Raw genomic sequence first — 18,204 nt, 5'->3', positions numbered from 1 at the left:
GGCGGGTTCCGATAGAAACACTTTCTTGGCCGGAGCATCATCTTTCATTCGCATAACATGGCCTAGCCAGCGCAGCCGCTGCGTTTTAATTCGCTGGACTATGTTGATGTCTGCGTATAGCTCGTACAGCTCATCATTAAATCTTCTTTGGTACTCGACATCGCCAACGCGTAGAGGTCCATAAATCTTTCGAAGAACTTTTCTCTCGAACACTCCCAAAGCCGCTCCATCTGCTGTTGTCATGGTCCATGCTTCTGCCACATATAGCAGGACTGGTACGATAAGTGACTTGTAGAGTATGATTTTCGTTCGCCGAGAGAGGACTTTACTTTTCAATTGCCTACCTAGTCCAAAGTAGCATTTATTGGCAAGATTGATTCTTCGCTGGATTTCAGTGGTTATGTTGTTGCTAGTGTTGATGCTGGTTCCCAAATAAACGAAGTCTTTTCCTATTTCAAAATTATGGCTGCCAACAGTAGCGTTGCATTTTTATGCGTATATAAATATCGACCGCACACATTCAAATTACATCGACCCACATAAATTATGTTTAACCCAGCACAGCGGGATTTCAACATCATATGCAAATGCCGACAGCAAGACCCATATCTGTTTACATCCGTCAAATCCATTTGACTATCACATTGACCAACCCGCTAATCAGCATGACTGAATGTCATTAACAGTTTGTCAATGTGACTGCCAAAATATTTATATATACATAATAACAAATATCTATAATTAGGTCAAAGTAATATGCTGACTCAGAATGCATGCATTAGGAATGTAGATACTTTTTAGTTTGTAAGTATTAGTGTAACTACGTATATGTATAATAAGAAGTTTTGTATAAAAGAAAGTGCATTTCTGAACGTCATGCTGAACATATACCCAGTAGATATTGCGGGAAAGGCGGCCGCGGCAAGGTCGTTGGTCAGGCTTTGTGATATGGGATATAGACTTTCTGACCGCGGACACTCTAGCCTTCTTACCAGTTTCGACTTCATCCCGGACAGAACGGACTACTGTATGCCGATAACTGCTCCCTATACAACCTTCACCCCAGTTATTCCAGAGAGAGAGGATTGGGGAAGAGGAATTATCTGGGGCATGGGACCGGTTAACTTGTTCACGGATGGGTCAAAGCTGGATGGAAAGGTTGGTGGGGGGGGGGGGGGGGGGGGCTCTTTTGTCAAGAGCTAAATTTAAGCCGCAAGTTTAAGTTGGCTGATCACTGCAGTGTATTCCAAGCGGAAATTGCTGCGATTAAGGATGCGGTGGATGGAATGCTATCCAGTGCTACCACGGTTAGATTTAACATCTACTCTGATAGCCAAGCGGCTATCAAGGCCTTGAGCTCAACTACAGTGCGATCGAGGGTGGTCTGGGAGTGCCTGACCTCGCTTGCTATTGCATCGAATTAGTTTACAATTAAGATTATCTGGGTCCCGGACCATAGTGATATCCCGGGTAACTGTCAAGCGGATCTCTTAGCCCGCATCGGTACAACTGAACCGCATGAAGATGGCTGTAGGGATTTCGGTATCCCGCTGGCCACCTGTGGATTGCTCCTCCATAGCTGGGCCTCGAATCAGCTCAGCAAACGTTGGGCGGATACCACGTCTTGCGGGGTAGCAAGATCTTTCTGGCCAAAAGTGGATGGCAGGAGGTCTGCTGAAATAATTGGGTTCACTAAGGCTCACATATCAATTGCCATTGGGGTTTTGACAGGGCACTGTCCCATCGGTATCCATGCGGTACGTCTCAATATACTGGAAACTCCATCCTGCTGCAGCTGTATGGAGGATGATGAGGTGGAATCACCAAATCACTTTATGCTTGATTGTCTAGCTTTTGCCAGAATTAGGCGAAAGTACTTCGGTCGCGACTCACTTGGATCTCCCGAGGATATATCCAAAGTTGATATCGGTATCATTCGGAGCTTTATCGTTGCTACCCAACGATTCTCTAAGTAGCTAGATCTAAGTCACCGTTATTTTTGGTGTATATGGTATCACAACGGACCTTCGTGTTGTCCAAGTGAGCTATCCTTATCAGGGCAGCTACCACCTAACCTATCCTACCCTAAGTGCATTTCTTCAATAAATTCAATTCTGTTCAAATGCTAAACACCGACGTTTAATTGCTCAATAGTTTTACATCTTTCAAAGTGACCTCTACATATATGTACACACAAAAACGCTTAAGCTACATATTGGAGCTTAGTTCCAGAAAGTTATGAAAATACTAAATGTATGCATATGAATATGAAAATATTTGATGTTATAGTGAGAAATATGTTGAAGTTTTTAGTCCGGAAAGGTTAGGAAAGGTAAGGTTAGATTATGTAGAAATGGCAGGTCCGTGAGTAGCTCACATAGGCTGATCGAGTTCGTTGTATTACCTGAAGTTTGTTTAACGATCCAACTAAAAAATTGTATGAGAAACCAGGACCTATCCTATAAAATAACTCCATCCTCTTGGCAAATATTAGAAGCTGTCTAGTATATGCGAGCGCAGAGCACGAGTATAAAAGTGCACGATCGTTTTCTACTACAAACCGCAGAAGGCATTGCCCAGTCAGAATACCCACCATGAGCCTACACTCCCCTCGTTTCAATGATAATAACTTTGTTAATCTGAGGTTGCAAGGCCTGTACACAATATTCGACACTTTGCAGGCCTGAGCTTAGTTCCACGCTTTTCCTGCATGGTCAATAATGTGCAGCTGTCGTCTTCCTTTAATCTCGCATAATCCCATTGGAACGTCAACAGTAAAAGCTCCGAGCGCTGCGCCCTGTTTAGCCACCTCATCCAATTATTTCACTTATACACTTAAACACTCTTTTTAGATGTTGTGCTTTGGGAGATTATTGCCTCAACTGCTGCTTGGTTGTTAATATACAAGTTGATTGCTATTTTCTGCCAGTGTTTCTACTGCTTTGGTAACGGCTACTACTTACTCCTAAAAAGTACTGTAGTGATCCGGTAGCTTGTTGGATCTGTTTTTTTCCGAATGAGCACAGTATACCGCAGACCCTACTTCTTCAATTACTTTGGAAAATGATGACGATATACTACTATGGCCTTATGGATTGTGCTCAAGCTGCCTCAAGGTATTGGATCTCATTGCATTACTTAACGCTATGTTTTTTGCCACCAGGTCTGTAGGTAGAATGGTCACAATGACATACAGTGCAGCCGTCGATGTTGTATTCAGGGCTTTCGATGCTAGGCATTGAAAGCCCACATACCCCATCTGCATGGCCGTCCAACAACCAAGGACTCCATAGCATAGGATAGGATTATCAATCGCTTTAAAAACTCAACGAGAATGAGAGGGACGTATATCGCAGATACCTATATATTTTGTGCAAGCTTTCTCCTGCAGGTTCACCTGTCCGAGCTCAGGCCTGGTCCCAGTTGGACTTTGTTTCTTTTAGTAAACTAAACCATATCCACGTTGGCGGTCACACCGTCATTAGCGGCCCTGGTATGTATATCCCGAAGCACACGATCCATAAAATACCTATTAGAAGGCACTTTCCACTTATGACAACTACAATGTCATCTGCGAACGCCGTAAATTTGACGGACTCCATATCAAAAAGCCTGAACAGTCGATATATGACTTGCGTTTAGGAAATATTTTAGCGGCAAAAACGTCCGCAAGCATGGAACTCTCCGAAGATACAAAGGAAAAACAAAGCTGCGATGGTGGAGCAAGGAGCTGAGTCTTTTTAAAAGACATGTTTCCGAAATTTTCAAGCTGGCAATTTTCACTGGCAAACTGGCAAAATTCGTTGACAGCGAGGAGTGCTGGGAAGAATAGAGTGATCTGTTGAGGACATACAAGAGAGAAACCCACACGGTTAAAAAAGTCTCATGGAAAAATTTGTGTGAGAGCATCAAGTGCTTCTGCGAAACAGCGCTATTGAGGAAGGGCCTAGCTAGAGGCAATAAAGTCTAGGGACTAATCAAGAAGATAGCGGGAAATGATCGCGGGTTGTGCCCGGCTTGGTGACTATTACCAAGATTGAAGGAGCAGTGAACACTCTATCTTAGTTTAAACCTCCGGAAATGGATGGTATATTCCCTGCCATGCTACAAATCTCGAGTAGAGCCATCGTGGAATGGCTTAGAACAATATTCGATGGGTGCATAAGACTGAACAATGTACCCAAATCTTGGAGAGCTGCTCGTGCTGTTTTTCTACCAAGGGAGTGGAAAATCAATTATGTGTATGTCAAAGACTATAGACCCAGTAGCTGAACATCATTTAGAGTACAACCCTATTAGCTCTACGCCATTTCTGCTTAAAACCCTGAGAGACTGATAGATGAATGTACAAAGTCCAACGTGGATAAACAGCTATTCTCTAAAACACAACATGCGTACGCCAAAAAGCAAGTCAGTATACACGTAATTGCATAGGGTGACAATAAACAAAGAAAAATCCTTGGAATAAAAGCAGTACTCCTTATGAGTCTTCTTAGACATTGGCGCGGTTTTCAACAATGTATCTAAATAGGCGATCATGGAGGGTCTCAAGTATATTGGATTACATGCAGTCCTAATCATATGGTGGTTGATTGGTGGAAGATTACTTCAAAATGGCATATGTATGAAGCCAAAATATCGGTGGACGGGGGCATGACGCTAGGCGGGGTTATGTCAACTCTGCCGTGGACGCTGGTTATCAACCAACTTCTCAGGTAGTTGAATGAGGGATGCATCAAACTTACGTCTTAAGCAGATGACGTTGCAGTTGTCATAAGTGCGAAGGCTTTCCAACAGTTAGCTCTTTGATGGATCAGGCGCTTCGAAGTATTAACACCTGACGGATATGACCTTTTTTATAGGCTTTTAGTGACAACAATTACGGGAGCCCTGAAAACAGCCCGACAGCTGCACTGTATGCCATTCTGCACATTCGACCTATAGACATGATGGCGATAGCGTTAACATTTGCAACGAGACAAAATGCCTCGGTGCAACTACAGCACAGACCACACAGCCAGTTGTGTGACGTCATCAATTATTGGACGAACAGACTACCTTATTCCTTACCTATGCTTCGAACGGGCTCTTAGAGCCACAACGATGACTTGCACAAAGGTGCCTGATCAGAAAATAAACAGATCTCACAAGCCGAAAGGTAGTGTTATTCAAGCTAAAGTAACAGCCCTAACTAATGCAGTAGGAACACTACAAGAAAAAAGCTTAGCTGCACAACATCTGAAGTGCGTTAGATTGAAGGCAAGCTCTGGAAATAATCGGAATAGGGAGTAATATAGATCTATATTAGATGTTTTGGAGTATGTAAATAGATGGAAATGAAACAGCTGATGAGGTGGCTAATCAGGGCTCATCACTGGGAGCTTGTACTGTAGGCATTAAATGAGATTGGGCGAGATTAAAAGAAGGTGAGCGCTGCACATGATCGACCAAACAGTAAAGGTGTGGAAGCGCGGGGCTGCAAAATATCATGTGCAGATTTTATAACCTAAGATTTACAAAGTTACTCTTATCATTGAAAAGAGGGGATAGTAGACTAATGATGGGTATTCTGACTAGACACAGCCTTCTGGCATCACATGCTTTAAATTAGGCTTGGTCAGAGAAATAAGATGTAGGAGGTTTGCGTCGAATGGGGAAACAATCGTGTGATCGTGCTCTTAGCTCGCAAGGCCTAGACTCCAGCTATTGGGGTGGCACAGCTATCAGATCTAGAAGCAGCAAGCGGCATAGGTCCTTAAAAGCTTCTAGTTTTAGCCAAGAGGACGGGGCTATTATATGGCATAAGTCCCGGTTTCACTATGAACTCATTCATCCTCATGGCCCTCACAGTACAACCTAACCTAACCTAACGCACCGCAATTCATTTTTACATGTATAAACATACATATGGACTAATTGTCATGGCATGTTTAACATACAGTGCTCACAACTTGTTCAATGCTTGCTAACTCTCGCCGCAATTGCACACTCTTCAAATATCCAAAGCCAGACAGGACCTTGCCCACATATGACCGCTGTTCCATTTTGGCTCAAACCCGTGCACATGCTATTACATATATGTACATATGTATGTATGTATGTGCATATAAATGTGTACACGCGTGCTTTTGAATAATAAAAAAAATGTAGGAAATAACAATAACAACAACATGAAATACTAATTTTTTGCATTTGCTTGCTTCTCTGCATTTTGCATTTACACAATTTTTTTCACATTGTCGCGTTTGTATAAGCAACATTTTTTTGTTTTGTTTTGATTTTCTGTTTTATTTTATCTTTTTTTGTGTTTTGTTTTGATTACTTTATTTTTATTTTTTTGTGATGTTCGTTTTTAGGCGTTCACTCACTGCTCTATGCTGTTGTACGGTTTCACGTGCTTTTCGTCGCACTTTGGAATGTTAAGGGTGGTGGGGGGTGGCCGATAAATGTGAGCCGTTGGTGCTGTTGATAATAATATTGATGTGTTTTTGTTGTTGTTATTGTATTATTAAGGGTGTTTTTATGTATCCGCTTGTCACTGGGTGGGTGGCATTGCAGAGACGCAACTAAATGCGCTGCTACAGTCAGCAATAGCAGTGATTGATTATGATGATGTTATTGATAATAATGATGATGATGGTAATTATTATTATTATTGATATTGAAATGTTGCTGGAATGTGCACCAGTTTGATATTCACAAAAATAATCATAACAGTATTTTGAGGCAAAGTTTGATTGTACAAACTTTGACTTCAACGCACTGTGGAGCATTCTAAAGGAAAACGTCTCAAAAGAAAGGTATGTAAAAAATTTAAGGCGGAAGTGTTAAAGAAGAAGTGTCGATATATGAAAGGAACCTGCTTAAGTACGATACGGAAGTTTACCACAACTTTACAGTCCGGTCACTTTTTGGACCGTTTCACTAGATTACCAAATTTACCTATAAATATAACTTCACCGTAACTTGCATGCAGAATTTTCTAGTGAAGTTACTAATGCTTTGTCATACTGTAAAAACTAGGCTGTTGTTAGTGAACCTACAGAGAAGTTGCATTTCTCCCTGAAGTTGATAATGCAGTGAAAGGGATCGGGTAGAAATGGGTTTGGTATATAACTTGAAGAACAAGCGACACATACATTCGTAACTCACCACAAAAACGTCCCAGTAACCAAATTATGACGCAGATGTCATAGCTCATTTCATATTTTTTTCACAAAGCTATGGAGACTAGAGGTTTACAGGGATCACTTTATCGGCGGCGGTGTTTGTGTAGTAGGGCCCATGATATATAGGCAGCTTCCCCGCGTTTGCGTTTGCCACAAACAATTTGCTGCTCTTGTTTAAAATGCTAATATTTATGAAAGGTTTTGTTTATTTGTATTTAATATTTCGACGTTTTTGCCATTTTGTACCGCCCCGGCAGCCGATTCTATGCACTGCACTAACTAGGGGTTTTTTCCAGAACAATAGGTTGGAATTTCAATGCAACGGTGCTTCAGTAAGTAGCTCCTTGCGGTGGAACTGTCCATTATTCATTTACTCCAGGAAGGCGTCGAATTTATCTTGGGCCTTGAGAGTACTAATCGTCTGCCGAAAAAAATAACTCTACTTAAAGCTGTTGCAATCTTGTCTGTATATCTCATGCAAGGCGTAGTTTCGCTGCAGGTACTGCCGTTTGAAGAGCACCTCCGCACTTTCCAGCTCAATTAGTAGGCATTGCTCTCATGTCACACTTTTTACGACTAGCTCCAATGCTGTTGTGATGGCCAGACAAAATATCGGCTGCACCTCTTGCTTTTACGGCTGTCCTTAAGAGCTGAGTTCTCCGAGGTTCGACCAGGAGCAATCACGAGCACCAGTCCCTGCCGCGCCTTTTTCTGGCACGAGCATTCGTTTGAGCATAGAACTTATAGGACTGCGACTAATTACAAAAGGATGTGTTTGTCGATCCAAGCTCCCGAGCTAGGTGCCATCAAGATATTAAGCGTATTACCTAACACTTTAGACCTCAGAGAATAACTATTCAGCCAAAAATTCCGCATTCGAAATCAAAAGCTGCCTCAGTGAACATCATTGCGTAACCCACGTGTGAAACTCGTATAATTCTCTGCGGTTCTTCAATTTTACCGTTGACCGATTAACTTCTTTATGCTAAAATTTAATGGCACCCTCAATTAAATTTAGAAATGTAGACCAACATTTGCCGACCTGTGTTCGAAACACGGGTTTCAGTGGCCTTCGTTTACCCTAAACGAATTTTTTAAATGAAAGAAACGATTTTAAACTAAAGATGTAAATGGTTATGTTCAGTACAAAATCATAGATGACCGCGTAGCCAGTTTCCCGACTAGTCCGACTGTTCAATACGGTGGGATAGTAGCACACTCGGCCAATTGGTCGACTGTTTTGGGAAAGCTTAGGTTTTACCACCTCGAGTGTTCTTGACGGTAGCCAGGGCCTCAATGTCCTATAAAGATACTGCCTAAGTATTTTGCAATGGGATGGATTCTTATAACCGGCAGTGATCCGTATCCGTTGATAAACATTTCGACCATATCAGGCCATTTTTCGACATGAACAACAAACGGCGTAGACAGTGTTAAACAAGTACAAAATGTATAAACGAGCCGAATCCCGCCGCTTCGATCTTTATGACACTCGACGGCGGCGCCTAGGCGACGACTAACGGCGAAGGCGGTTATCGGCGTAGACTGAAGGTAAGCTAATTTTAGAAGTTAAAGACACGAATCGAAAAGAAAATACGTCATTCAATCGAATGGTCCGACTGCTACAACGAGTCATCCTTATTTACTCAAAAGGTCTTTAGCGAAAGTTTAAAAAGACAGTTGCTGCGAATAACCGGAAGACAAAGGGCAAAGTCGGAATTTGGTGGAAATTTTTTTTATTTATACAGCCCAGCCAATGAAAAGACCTTGCCAGTTCAGAGCCAAGTGTCTAGAAATGAAGTTATAACCCTACGAAGGCCAATTTGTATATGGTTGCGAAACTTTTACACAAACTACAAAGCATTCATTTACCAAACAGGTGGCAAGTTAAGAGAGATAAGGCATCCAGGGCTTTAACGGACTTAGAATATATTGTCGACAAAGGAATATGTAAAGATGCAACTCAAAACCGCAGGAGTTGAGCACCGCCAACAGCTTTATAACATAATTAGGAAGGAACTTTCTGAGCTATTTGAAAGCAAACCAAGCTTCAGACAAGGTAACTCCCTTCACACTAGTTCTTTAGCCTAATTTTAAAGAAGATAATTCTAGAGCAAATGCAAACCACGATGGTGCAATCACTTATAGGAGCTGATGATTTTGATACTATTGGCCTTAACAAACGCTTAAATAGGGTGCCTTCCCTGTATAAGACAAAGAGGATTAAAAAAGAAGATCTTGCCGTAAATGAGAACAAACCAAAGTACCTTCTGCCATCCACTTCATAGTTGACGGATAACAATTCAATAACGAGAGAAACTTCATCTATTTGGGAGCAAGAACTAACCGCGAAAAAAATGTTAAAAACCAAACGGCCAACCGGAGGATAACTCTTGCCAAAGGAGACTACTTCGGGCTGAGTAGTTAATTGAAAAGTTTAGTCCTATGTCGAACGAACAAAACTTGCGCTCTACAAGTCGGTTATCATACCTGTTCTTCGCCTTTCGGCAGTGATTTGGTAAACATCCCGAATTTATTTCTGCCATGAAAAGCTTCTCAGTGAAAACTCATCTGCTTTGTCTTTATTTATTTTTATTTTTTCCTTTCCTAGCTCCAGTTCCATTTTCCTATGCCTTTCTCTTCTTTTCACATCTTTCATTCGCTCATTCATTTTCATTTTTTCCTCCATTTGTCATTCTCTTGTTCGTTCTTTATTCTCTTCCTCTTCCCACACTTCTTATACATTCGGCTTACCAGTTCACTTTATCCTATAAACGAACAGATATGGCAACGCTACATTGATGTCAACTTTGCGACAAATTTCCGTAGTGTTTACCCACTGTGCGCCAATTAAATGGCTGCCCAATTATTATGGCTTTTTATTGCGTTTTTGTTTGTGCTTTGCTGCAACAGCATCAAAGCGATGAGTAAGTCGTTGATTTACTACGACCCCCTCTCCCCCTCCATTCTAAAAAAATCAAAAAAAATTTGACTCATTTGAATAATTGTGAATATGGCCAAAGCTTGCAATAATGTTTTGGTATTAAGCCACCGTAGTAAATAATTTTGTATGTTAGCACAACAAATATCGATAAAACAAAATTTAAAAATTCATATTTTCAAAAAAGGCCTGTAGTCATCACCTTCTTTGTTTTTTAGCAAAATTTTCCTTTCTTTTCAAGTCCTTCGTTCCATACTAGCGCTTTGGTCCTCATCTTTCACTCACCTACTTCTAAAAAAAATTTTGCTCATCTTCAACTCTTCTTTCAATTTCATTACAGTTATCTTATGCTTATTCGTTTTCTTTCCAACTCACCTCAATCCTCTCTATGCCTTTTGGTTGGTTTGATGATTTGCATATATTTTTACTTTTTTCTTTCATCCCTACCCCATCTGCCTACCCTCTATTAGTTTTTTCTTTTTACCTCTACTTTTCTCACTTACACATTCTATCCTCTTCAATGTTTTTTTTTCCAAATCTTTTCTTGCCGTTATGTGCCCTCTATGGAGAATGTTTTCCAATTTTTTAGCAAAATCTTTTTTGACTTTGCAGTTTTTGCATTCGTTTTTGTAACTTTTTTTGTATGTCTGTTTTGTTATTTACTTTTTGACCCGCACACACCATTTTTTTGTTTTTGGTGTTGTTGTGCTAGCTGGACAGTTAGATGTTGCCGCAGTTAGGTGTTGTTGGTGTGGTGTTAAAAAAGGTGGCATCCTTACTTCTGCTACACATTCGTTTTGGTTAGCTACACTCGGCTTGCGTTCATGTTGTTGTTGTTGTTATTATTACAGTTGCTGACTTTGCTTTTGTTGTAATTGTCACTGGCATTGCATAGCCTCGTTCTGTTATTGCCGCCTATGAGGCTGCATCGACAGCTATTCGTTAGCTTCTATGGAAAATTTTTATTTTCGGTTTTGTTTTTTCGTTTTTAAGGTTGCCACTATTTATGTCACCACGTTAAAGTAGGCCAAGAATATCCATTGAAAATTTGTGCATTAGTTTCGACTTAACAACTTTCTTGCTAAGAGCGTCCTGTGATTCCCCTAATAATCCAACCAAAACGACAACCCACTAAACACACGGCATCTAAAGTGGTCCCAAAAAAATTTTTTTTAAACGCTTATAAAATATGAAACAAGTGGCAAGGTATTGATGTCAAGAAGAGAATAAGACGTAAAAGCGGAATCGATCGCTTGAAGTAGGAGAAAAACGTAGACTCAAAGAAAATGCCGGTTAATCTCGGCGGGCTCCGTAGCGTGCTCCGCCTACCACACTGAATGTCCTCGGCTCAAGTCCAGCGTTTAGTAAGTAGGTATGTATAATGGTTGAGACACAGCCATCTTGATGCCAAGAAACTCGTTTGAACCTACTGATTACTACATCGGATAGGTACTAAAACCAGCTGGAGTTGTTAACAAAATCAAAAATGTTTTGAATTCATTGAACTTGCGAAGGATCTTCTTCTGCTCTGCGTAAATGATAGAGAAAATGCTCAACAGTCTCTTTCACAGTTTATACAACTTTTGCAGCGGTCATTATGCGGTAAGTGCATTAAGCCCAATTAATGCTGCAAACCACTACAAGATCTACCCAGTAGATACATTGATCTCCTTTCATCGTGTTCTGGCCATTTAGCTCTAGAATTTACACAGCCCATGGTGTTTTTCCCCTTTTTGCTTAGCTTTATTTACGTAAAAATTTCGAATTTCCCCCTTGGCAGCCTCCAAGGGAATGCCTACTTTTACGCTGGTTATTCTCCACTTCCTTCCGCTGAGCTCTTATGCGCCAGTACATCCGCCATTTCGTTTCTTCAGAGTGTATCTTTGCCAAGAAAAGCTGCTTAGTAAATATCTATCTGTCTGGCAGTTACCGTTCGGAATCGGCATGACTCAAATTGTAAAAGAAGCTCTGCCTTAATTTTCTCGGAGGTAAATCAAGGCAAGTACTTATTTATTTATTTTTTCTCGTCGAAGCTAAGAGTAATAAAGGAAAGAAGTTCTGTTAGTCGGTATCTCCACTGAGAGGCATTAGTCATCGGTGTCCAATGTGAGTGCCGAATGGCGTCACATTCTTCCTACCAGATTACTTTGAAGTGGTCCTCAATGAACCCTCTGCTCTCTCTGATGAACCTTAGTAGGAGTGAAATACCAAATTTCTCAACCTCTCGCAGATTGCCGAAAAACCATGTGCCCCGAAATTTGAGTCATCTTATTTGCAGTTCTGGACATCTGCAAAGTTGTTAATCAACTCCTCTTCCTTACCATACTGACAGCTTCTGCAGAGGCAGCTTGTTGATATGTGCCTCTTTCGGAGCATTGTGCCTGTGACAACATACGCAAGTATTCTCACTACGCATATGTTTAGCTTGAAAAGGAAGATATCTGCTTTCATATCGAAACATGGCCACAAGGACCTTGATACCTCGCAATTATTCCGATTGTTCAATAACAAGTCCGTTGCTTAGGTCACATATTTATCGATTTTAGCCCGGCGGTGATCTTACGTAGTTGCCCGCCTCGCTTGTGTACATTTCGTAATCTTTCCTGGCCATCACAATTGCAACTGCATTCCCTTTAATATCACTGTACTCTGGGACAAGGAAAAGGGATACATTTAGGTGCCTTATGGGCGCTAGCGAGGCTTGACACCTCCGAACGATATTCTACTTTATAACGTTGGGTTTCAAGGTAGCCTGGCTATCAAAAAGATCGTTACATTACATTACTGTCTGCGACTGTATCCTTGAGTAACCTAGCTGGTGTATATGGCATAGACCTCCGCCTGGAAGACACTGCATGAGTCAGGGTTCAGGTACGAGTGCCTTATCTGCCGATGCTTTGAGCACATTCCAGCTCCAGTTCCCTTTTTCATTTTTGAGGTATCTTTTTTTTTTTTTGCGGGGAGGCTGAAAAATGCCTAGTGCACCATAATTGCTGCCGTCGCAGCATCCGTGTGTCCGTAGACTAAAAAACAGCCCCGTTTTGGAACCGTCGCCCACCCCGGCACCACATTACTTCAGAGTGGCGTTCCATATTTCTCATTTTCTAAGAGCCTACTGTTTTCCCTGCGTCAGGTTCCCGCTATTTGCTCTCAGTGTCCATTTAATCGCCACTGCTTCGCATGCGCATTTCTCTGCGCTCCCTCTCAGCATCCACTAGGCGTGTCATTACTATAAATGCCATTTTGCTCACTGCAGTCCAGCACTCTTTCCTGTTGCACATATGTGATACTAAATTTCCCGTGGTAGGTTCCTCCCAAAAGACTCCATGCAAGGCGAGTCTTTCTTCGTGGAAACGGGGGCAGTCGAACATGACGTGTTCTGCGTTTTCTAACTCCGTGGTACACATTGGGCAATGAGGATCTTCCTCTATCCTACGCTTCCATAAATACTTTTTGAAACCGCCATGTCCACTCATTATCTGCGTGAGATGGTAGTTCAGTTCGCCGTGCTTCCGCTCATTCCATTGAGCTACGTTCCAAACTAGCGTGAAATGCCAACGCCCTTTACTCGAGGCCTCCCACCATTGTTGCCACTTAGCTATTGTTTGTGTCCTTGCTCTTTTCTTGTCTTCTTCAGATGGTCGCTCGGTATTAGTGTTATACAGATCGGCCATTTCGCTTGCCAGTAAGTCCACTAGGACTTTCCGGGTTAGAACTAGGATCGCGTCATCGGACACCGTCCGATAAGCACTTGCTATTCTTAAAGAAGCAAGTCGGTACGCTGCTAATATATATTTTTGATGGGTCTGTTTAGATCCATACCACACTGGTGCTGCGTATAGTATTATTGAGCTGGTTACTGTGGACAATAGCTGACGTGTAGCTTCGCTCGGACCACCAATGTTAGGCATTATTCGCATAAGTGATCCATTAACTTTGGTAATTTTCTCCCCCACCGCTCTGAAGTGCTCTTTAAAAGTTAACTTAGAGTCAATGTGCACTCCTAAGTATTTTAAGGAATCCTTTGAAGTGGTTTGATGATCCCCGACAGTTAAGACTAACTCGTTCGCCGACCGTTTGGAGCTTACTAATACCACTTCCGTCTTCTTCTGCTAGCCAACTCCAGTCCCATATTGGTTAGCCATTCCTTTATTCTTGCTACGGCGTCATTACATAATGCTTGAAGCAGGTCTAGTTTCTTGGCCACTACTGCCACTGCAATATCGTCAGCATATCCCACAATTTTCGTGTTTTCTGGTAGATCAATCTTTAGCACCCCGTCATACATTACATTCCAAAGCGTTGGACCGAGAACAGATCCCTGTGGGACGCCTCCTGTGATTTTGTACTCTTTTGCTCCTTGATCCGTGCCAAAAAGAAGTACTCTGTCTTTAAGATAGCTACCTATTATTCTGCGAAAGTAAGCTGGAGTGCCGAAGCTTTGCAGCGCTGCGATTATCTGTGTACATTGAAATGCCCCTAACACTCTCTAAGCCTTCCATCTGCACCTGGAAGTCTAATCTAGTGCCCGTATGACTTGCCTTAGCGTGAGCAGAGCTTTTTATACATAAAAAAAACCTTCCTTCATACAACACCACAGGCCTGAGAGCCCGTTGTACCTTTCCAACTTAATGTCACACATTTGGCAACACTGCCAATGCGTGTTTTGCCAATATTTGCCGCTTTTCTATGCCTGCACAAAGTAACTATGCTGATATATGCGTACATATGCATGTATGTGTGTATGTGTATCTATGCTTGTACAACGACTACGTAAAGCGGGGTGTAAAACGAGATAGAAAAACACATTCCAATAATAATTTTTGTGCGTTTTGTTTGCTATTTATTTTTTAGTTTTTGTTTTTTAAATATTTTGTTTTATTTTGTTCCACATTGAGTGTGTGGCATGCAACATACAACGTGTAAGTGCAACAGCAACATAATGATGATACAACGGTAATGCACATGCGTGCAATGCGTTAGTGCGTTTGACGACAAAAAAAAAACAAAACAAGAAACTGCAAAAGAAAATAAAACAAAAGCAGCAATGCAGCAACAGCAACCACAACAACGTTGCTAGCAGCTAACATGCAACAACACAAAAACAAGTTAGCAAAAATGTTCAAATGCAAAACACAAAATAAAACAAAACGCAAATCAAAATAAAGCAAAAAACAAAATAACAGCCAAAATGCAAAAGCGAAAAATTGAAAAGCGATAAATGCGTTTTGTGTTGAGGCAGCATTTGAATTGTTTTTGTTTGTGTGTGCGAGTATGCATTTGTAGTCTTTATACTCAGCTGAGCAGAGCTCACATAGTATATTAACTTTGTTCGCATAACGGTAATCCGTAACGGCATAAAATAATTGAGATAGATATAGACTTCTATATATCAAAATGATCTGGGCGAAAAAAGAAATTCATTTAGCCATGTCCGTCCACCGAAGTGACTTCGTTTCGTTTATTAACGTTGATTATCGTAACGAAATGATATCGGTTCGTTGGTTAAGCATGCCTGCTAGGCGCTCATCTCAGACCGCTATTTAAAATGAACGAAATCGGACTACAACCACGCCCAATTTTTCGATATCGAAAATTTCGAAAAACCGAAAAAGTGCGATAATTTATTACCAAAAACGGATATAGCTATGAAACTTGGTAGGTGCGTTGACCTTATGACGCAAAATAGAAAATTAGTAAAATTTTGGACAATGGGCGTGGCACCGCACACTTTTAAAAGAAGGTAATTTAAAAGTTTTGCAAGCTGTAATTTCGCAATAGTTGAAGATATCATGACGAAATTTGGCAGGCACGTTCGTCCTATTACTATGTGTGCTAAATAGAAATTAGCAAAATCGGATGACGAACACGCCCACTTAAAAAAAAAAATTTTTAAGTCAAATTTTAACAAAAAATTTTAAATCTTTACAGTATATAAGTAAATTATGTCAACATTCAACTCCAGTAACGATATGGTGCAACAAAATACAAAAATAAAAGAAAATTTCAAAATGGGCGTGGCTCCGACCTTTTTCATTTAATTAGTCTAGAATACTTTTAAGGCCAAAAGTCGAACAAAAATTTTCCAATCCTTGTGAAATTTGGTAGGTACATAGACTCTATGACGATAACTGTTTTCTGTGAAAATGTGCGAAATCGGTTGAAGCCACTCCCAGTTTTTATACACAGTCGACCGTCTGTCCTTCCGCACGGCCGTTAACACGATAACTTGAGCAAAAACCGATATATCTTTATTAAACTTAGTCCACGTACTTACCTGAACTCACTTTATCTTGGTATAAAAAATGGCCGAAATCCGACTATAACCACGTCCACTTTATCGATATCAAAAATTACGAAAAATGAAAAAAATGCCATAATTCAGTACCAAATATGAAAAAAGAGATGAAACATGGTATTTGGATTGGTTTATTGACGCAAAATATAACTTTAGAAAAAACTTTGTGAAATGGGTGTGACACCTACCATATTAAGTAGAAGAAAATGAAAAAGTTCTGGAGGGAAAAATCAAAAGAATTTTGGCAGGAATACTGTTCGTGGTATTACATATATAAATAAATTAGCGGTACCCGACAGATAACGTTCTGGGTCACACTGGTCCGCATTTTGGTCGATATCTCGAAAACGCCTTCACATATACAACTGAGGGCCACTGCTTTTTAAACCCCTCACTAATACCTTTAATTTGATACCCATATCGTACAAACAAATTCTAGAGTCAGCCCTGGTCCACCTTTATGGCGATATCCCAAAATGGCGTCCATCCATAGAACTATGGCCTACTCTCTCTTAAAATAATCTTTAATACCTTCCATTTGATACACATGTCATACAAACACATTCTAGGGTTACCCTAGGTTCATTTTCCTACATGGTGATTTTCCCTTATTTTGTCTCCAAAGCTCTCAACTGAGTATGTAATGTTCGGTTACACCCGAACTTAGCCTTCCTTACTTGCTTATTGTTATATTTGTCGTTGCATAGCTGCATAACAGCAACAACAATAACACAATTTTATTTTATTAACGCGACCAATAACTAATGAGCTTCTGCTTGCGTTACCAACAACAAAGGTTACTAACGAAAGTGTTGAAACAATAACAGCAACAGCAACAAACAACAACAACAGCAACAAACAACAACAACAACAACAAACAACGAAACAATAAAAATTTGCATATGTAAGTACATACAACAACAATAACAAGCGTAACAACATAAGCGCATTATACTTACTTTGTAGCTAAATAACATAATTATGAACTTGTTGGACAGCGGCCACCGTGGTGTGATGGTAACGTGCTCCGCCTACCACGCCGTATGCCCTGGGTTCACACCCCGGGCAAAGCACCATCAAATTTTTAGAAATAAGATTTTTCAATTAGAAGAAAATTTTTCTAAGCGGGGTCGCCCCTCGGCAGTGTTTGGCAAGCGCTCCGGGTGTATTTCTGCCATGAAAGGCTCTCAGTGAAAACTCATCTGCCTTACAGATGCCGTTCGGAGTCGGCATAAAAAATGCAGGTCCCGTCCGTCCAATTTGTAGGGAAAATCAAGAGGAGCACGACGCAAAATGGAAGAGAAGCTCGGCCTTAGACATTTTCGGAGGTTATCGCGCCTTACATTTATTTATTTATTTTTATTTGGACAGCAACAACACATACATATGTACATACAAACACACACATCCTCCTTTGTGAATATAAATGCTTGACCATTTATTTCTTGTCCTTTACAGTTAGTTAGCCGTTACTTGAATGCTTAAGTACCTAATTATTAAAAAAAGGAAGTGAATTTTCGGTTGTACTGCGTGCTTGGGTGCTTTCGCAAAGCAGGGCGCACGAATAACTCGCAATAAATAAAGAAGATTTGTTATTGAAGGAAAAAAAAATTTCGGCCAGTCTCCGCTTTCGAAGGGAATGTGAACCGGCGTTTCACCCTCCAGCTCACAAAATGGACAGATTTAACTTCTTTAGGTGATATCGTAGACTACAGACTATAGACCATATAGTACTCAGTGAGAGTTCGTAAGTCCTCTCTGCTTAGATGGATAGTTTGGATAATCCTTTAATTGCT

General features: G+C 40.8%; 1 protein-coding gene across 3 annotated transcripts in view; it reads right to left on the bottom strand.

The window, feature by feature from the left end:
- The window catches only part of LOC137236496 (zinc finger protein rotund-like), a 371,834-nt gene that overhangs the window by 90,772 nt on the left and 262,858 nt on the right, over positions 1–18,204 (bottom strand). The window lies entirely within an intron of this gene.

The sequence above is a fragment of the Eurosta solidaginis genome, chromosome 1 (genome assembly GCF_040869045.1).
Source record: "Eurosta solidaginis isolate ZX-2024a chromosome 1, ASM4086904v1, whole genome shotgun sequence".
NCBI lineage: Eukaryota > Metazoa > Arthropoda > Insecta > Diptera > Tephritidae > Eurosta > Eurosta solidaginis.
This window is presented reverse-complemented; position numbering and strand designations above follow the sequence as displayed.